The sequence below is a fragment of the Pongo abelii genome, chromosome 16 (genome assembly GCF_028885655.2).
Source record: "Pongo abelii isolate AG06213 chromosome 16, NHGRI_mPonAbe1-v2.0_pri, whole genome shotgun sequence".
Taxonomy (NCBI): domain Eukaryota; kingdom Metazoa; phylum Chordata; class Mammalia; order Primates; family Hominidae; genus Pongo; species Pongo abelii.
Genome location: NC_072001.2, coordinates 14,684,235 through 14,689,716, shown reverse-complemented (window position 1 = coordinate 14,689,716; position 5,482 = coordinate 14,684,235). Strand labels below are relative to the sequence as shown.

Here is a 5,482-nt window from a genome sequence, read left to right as displayed (position 1 = left end):
AAGTTAGTTTGGTAAAGTTTAAAAGGGTTGTACTTTATCCTGTAGACAATTGAGAGTAGTTTTCTGTATTTAAGAAGGATAAATAAACTGTTCTGTGTGCAGGGAGGATTAGAAATGGAAGACATTGGAAGCAGAGAGAAGTTAAGGAGGAATGTTGACATTATCTTAAAGTGTTAAGAACCTGAACGAAACTCATTGCAAAATCATTGCCAGGGAATACAATGTAGGGCCATTGACTGACTCTAGTGGTGGATGAGGACAACTCACAGAGAGAAATCTGACAATCCATGTTTAGCAGAGGGAAGGAAGCCAGAAATAGTTATTATTAAGTGCAAGACTTCAGTTTTGTTGGTTTTTTGTTTTTTACTCCCAGCAAGCTAAATTTGACAATAATGTAGCTCAATTTCTCCCAATCTCATTTTGTTAATCTCTATAATCTTGCCCCAGAAAAGCCCCAGCTCAGAAAATTCTGTATTCATTTGTCTTCATAAGATTGTAAAAATTTCAAAACTGTCTGTTCATGATAATTAGAGAAATACAAATCAAGACCACAATGAGATACCATCTTACATCAACCAGAATGGCTATTACTAAAAAGTCAAAAAATAACAGATGCTGGCAAAGTTGTGAAGAAAAAGGGATGCTTATACACTGTTGGTGGGAGTGTAAATTAGTTCATCCATTGTGGAAAACAGTGTGGCAATTCCTCAAAAGCCTAAAGACAGAAATAGCATTTGACCCTGCAATCCCATTACTGGGTATATACTTAAAGGAATATAAATCATTCTATTATAAAGACACATGCATGCATATGTACACTGCAGCACTGTTCACAATAGCAAAGACATGGAATCAACCAAAATGGCAATCAGTGACACACTGGATCAAGAAAATGTGGTACATATACACCATGGAATACTACGCAGCCATGAAAAAGAACAGAGATCATGTCTTTTGCAGGGAAATGGATGGAGCTGGAGGCTATTATCCTTAGCAAACTAACATAGGAACAGAAAAGCACCGCATGTTCTCACTTGTAAGTGGGAGCTAAATGATGAGAACTCACATGGACACACAGAGGGGAACAACACACACTGGGGACTTTCAGAGAGAGGAGGCAGAGAGATGGGAGATCATCAGGGAAAATAACTAATGGGTGCTAGGCTTAATACCTGGATGATGAAAGAATCTGTACCACAAACCCCCATGACAAAAGTTTACCTATGTAACAAACCTGCCCTTGTACCCCTGAACCTAAAATAAAAGTTCAAAAAGGAAGCAAAACAAAAAAAAACTTTAAAGTAGCTCAATAAGTTTTATATTAATGTCAACTTTAAATAATTTTTATGCACAATATGTTATGAAAATTCATTTACCTTTTTTAAAAAAAGAATGTGAAATTTTAGCAGAGTTTTCAACAACAATGTTATAGTTAACAAGAGAAAAGCATCCTGATGTTTTACAAACTGGTGTTTCAATGAATTACTCTTTTTTTTTCTGAGAGGGGATCTCGCTCTGTTGCCCAGGCTGGAGTGCAGTGGCATGATCTTGGCTCACTGCAACCTCCACCTCCCAGGTTCAAGTGATTCTCCTGCCTCAGCCTTCCAGTACCAGAAGGCGTGCACCATGACGCCTAGCTACATTTTGTATTTTTAGTAGAGACGGGGTTTCACCAGGTTGGCCAGGCTGGTCTCTAACTCCTGAGCTCCCAAACTGCTGGTAGTACATGCATGAGCCACCGTACCCAGCCAAAATGAATTACTCTTGTGTTCTATTCATTTGTTTTTCCTGCATTTTCATTTCATTTCACTTTGATGAACCAACAGAAATACCCGATGCAATACAGTGACAGCTTCAAAAGCTTCATGTTGACAAAGTTATCATTTCACAGTAGATAAAATAATATGTGAAAGTAATGAGAATTTAGGAATTCCTCTAAAATCAGAATTTAAAGACATACCACTTACCCTTTGTTAAAATAGCTTACAGCACAGAAGTCTTAGAAAATGGGCATTAGAGTGTCAGAAAGCTAGTCATGTTAAAAAAAACCTTTCAAATCAAGGCTAGCCACCTCATTAAATAATAAAATGAAGAAACTGCTTATAAAACCGGTGTTCCATTTTCAATTTTAAAAAAATGTTGATAGTAAAATAACCATTAATTTAAAATATTTTTCTGCTCACTTCTAGAAGGTGACCTATTTAAGCCCCACTAAACCACTTAAGTGACCTACTTAAGCCCCACTAAAGCAAATAGCATATATTGGGATTGGATTACAAAAAGTATGCCTTCCATTTGATTGGCCATATACCTTTTTGTTTCATGCATGGATAATGGCTTTTCTCCTTCTTCAGTAACCCAAAGGAAAAGCTGACATTCTAACCTGGAGCTGCACATTCAAGCTTTGACACATGCCTCTCGCTGGTTTCGTCTAATGCTTATAATAAACCTGTAGAGTCAGCAACTTTAGAAAGATGGGTTGAAGAAGTGTCTTTGTCATAGTTTGTATTTTTCTCTGAGGCACTTGGCAGAGTCACCTCTGGTGTTTCAAATGTGCTTGAAAGTTATCTGGCTGCCCTCTGAGAAGTTTGCATAAAACCTGCTTTACTTAAAAGCAGGCAAAATTAAGGTTTCTGTAACAAAACCATAGGCACTGCATTGATATAGGACAAAGACCAAATATCCTGCTTCCATGTGGCAGAGAAATAATGAATAACTTGGTTCAAGAGCTCATGGAGTGGCATATCATCACGCCATTATTAATAGAGAACATTGCTAATTTCTAAAGGGGCTTAATGTCATGATTATTTTATCCTCTTCTTTCTGTTGAATTTTTAACATGTATGTCTACTGCAAAGTACACAAAGGAAATAAATTAGCACAAAAAAAGGGCTTCTTCACAACCGCAAATTATATATATATTTCTTTCAGAACATCACTTTAGAGAGAAAATAGCAAAAATTCAGCATCATCACTTTTGTGACACTTCACTAACCAATCCAAATATAGAAAAAGAAAGAGAAATTGAGTACATTTGCATTCACTGTACATTTTTAGCTATTTGTGTAGAAGAAAAACAATTAGCTTATTTAAAAACCCTAAGGTGAATACGCAGTTTTTAATTATTATCTTTGCTGTTGTGATTTGTATTTGTATTTTATTTATGTATAAACCCAGTATATAAACCTATGTCAAATACTTCTTTATTTTGATACTAGTTCAAAATATTGGTGACTTTTTGAGATATGAATATCTCATATGTATCTTTTAGAAATTATCAGAGTTATAAAATAATATTTGGGAGGTAAGGAAGGCACTAGACATAAGAAACTTGTGTAGACAAATACTTTGTCACCAAAGTTGTATATTTAAAAGTCCCTATTCTTTGTCTCTTATCAATTCAAAATTAATTCATTAGAAAACAATTTTCCTCAACATTTAATCCCTAGTTATTCATCTTTTTCACTAGTTTGTATTGCATTACTCATTGCTTCATAGCTAAACTCTGTTTAAATCTGTTAACTGAAATGATTTTAAAAACATTTTGGTGGAGCGCTGCGGAGGGCGCCTGCGGGCTGCCGCCGCCGAACAAAGGAGCAGGGGCGCCGCCGCGGGGACCCGCCACCCACCTCCCGGGGCCGCACCTCGGCCTCCCGTCCACCGCCACCATGACCGCCAACTGCACAGCCGAGGCAGTGCAGATCCAGTTCGGCCTCATCAACTGCGGCAACAAGTACCTGACGGCCGAGGCATTCGGGTTCAAGGTTAACGCGTCGGCCAGCAGCCTGAAGAAGAAGCAGATCTGGACGCCGGAGCAGCACCCTGACGAGGCGGGCAGCGCGGCCGTGTGCCTGCGCAGCCACCTGGGCCGCTACCTGGCGGCGGACAAGGACGGCAACGTGACCTGCGAGCGCGAGGTGCCCGGTCCCGACTGCCGCTTCCTCATCGTGGTGCACGACGACGGCCGCTGGTCGCTGCAGTCCGAGGAGCACCGGCGCTACTTCGGAGGCACCGAGGACCGCCTGTCTGCTTCGCGCAGACGGTGTCCCCCGCCGAGAAGCGGAGCGTGCACATCGCCATGCACCCTCAGGTCAACATCTACAGCGTCACCCGTAGGCGCTAGGCGCACCTGAGCGCGCGGCCGGCCGACGAGATCGCCGTGGACCGCGACGTGCCCTGGGGCAACGACTCGCTCATCATCCTCGCCTTCCAGGACCAGCGCTACAGAGTGCAGACCGCCGACCACCGCTTCCTGCGCCATGACGGGCGCCTGGTGGCGAGCCCCGAGCCGGCCACTGGCTACACGCTGGAGTTCCGCTTCGGCAAGGTGGCCTTCCGCGACTGCGAGGGTCCTTACCTGGCGCCGTCGGGGCCCAGCAACACGCTCAAGGCTGGCAAGGCCACCAAGGTGGGCAAGGACGAGCTCTTTGCCCTGGAGCAGAGCTGCGCCCAGGTCGTGCTGCAGGCGGCCAACGAGAGGAATGTGTCCACGCGCCAGGGTAAGGACCTGTCTGCCAATCAGGAGGAGGAGACCGACCAGGAGACCTTCCAGCTGGAGATCTACCGCGACACCAAAAAGTGTGCCTTCCGTACCCACACGGGCAAGTACTGGACGCTGACGGCCACTGGGGGCGTGCAGTCCACCGCCTCCACCCAGAATGCCAGCTGCTACTTCGACATTGAGCGGCGTGACCGGCGCATCACACTGCGGGCGTCCAATGGCAAGTTTGTGACATCTAAGAAGAATGGGCAGCTGGCCGCCTCGGTGGAGACAGCAGGGGACTCAGAGCTCTTCTTCATGAAGCTCATCAACCGCCCCATCATCGTGTTCCGCGGGGAGCACGGCTTCATCGGCTGCCGCAAGGTCAGGGGCACCCTGGACACCAACCGCTCCAGCTATGACGCCTTCCAGCTGGAGTTCAACGATGGCGCCTACAACATCAAAGACTCCACAGGCAAATACCGGACGGTGGGCAGTGACTCCGCGGTCACCAGCAGCGGCGACCCTCCTGTGGACTTCTTCTTCGAGTTCTGCGACAACAAGGTGGCCGTCAAGGTGGGCGGGCGCTACCTGAAGGGCGACCACGCAGGGGTCCTGAAGGCCTCCGCGGAGACCGTGGACCGCACCTCGCTCTGGCAGTACTAGGGCCCGCCCGCCCCGCCCTTCCCCGCCCCTGCCCACGTGGCGGCTCCTTCCAACCCTCCCTGCTAACCCCTTCTCCTCCAGGTGGGCTCCCCGGGGCGGGAGGCAAGCCCCTTGCCTTTCAAACTGGAAACCCCAGAGAAAACGGTGCCCCCGCCTGTCGCCCCTATGGACTCCCCACTCTCCCCTCCGCCCGGGTTCCCTACTCCTCTCGGGTCAGCGGCTGCGGCCTGGCCCTGGGAGGGATTTCAGATGCCCCTGCCCTCTTGTCTGCCATGGGGCGAGTCTGACACCTCTTTCTTCTGACCTCAGACGGCTCTGAGCCTTACTTCTCTGGAA

General features: G+C 46.2%; 1 pseudogene; it reads left to right on the top strand.

Annotated features, from left to right (window-relative positions):
• The first annotated feature begins 3,586 nt into the window (after window positions 1-3,586).
• LOC129050242 (fascin-like) lies at window positions 3,587-5,146 on the top strand (annotated as a pseudogene).
• The last annotated feature ends 336 nt before the right edge of the window (window positions 5,147-5,482 follow it).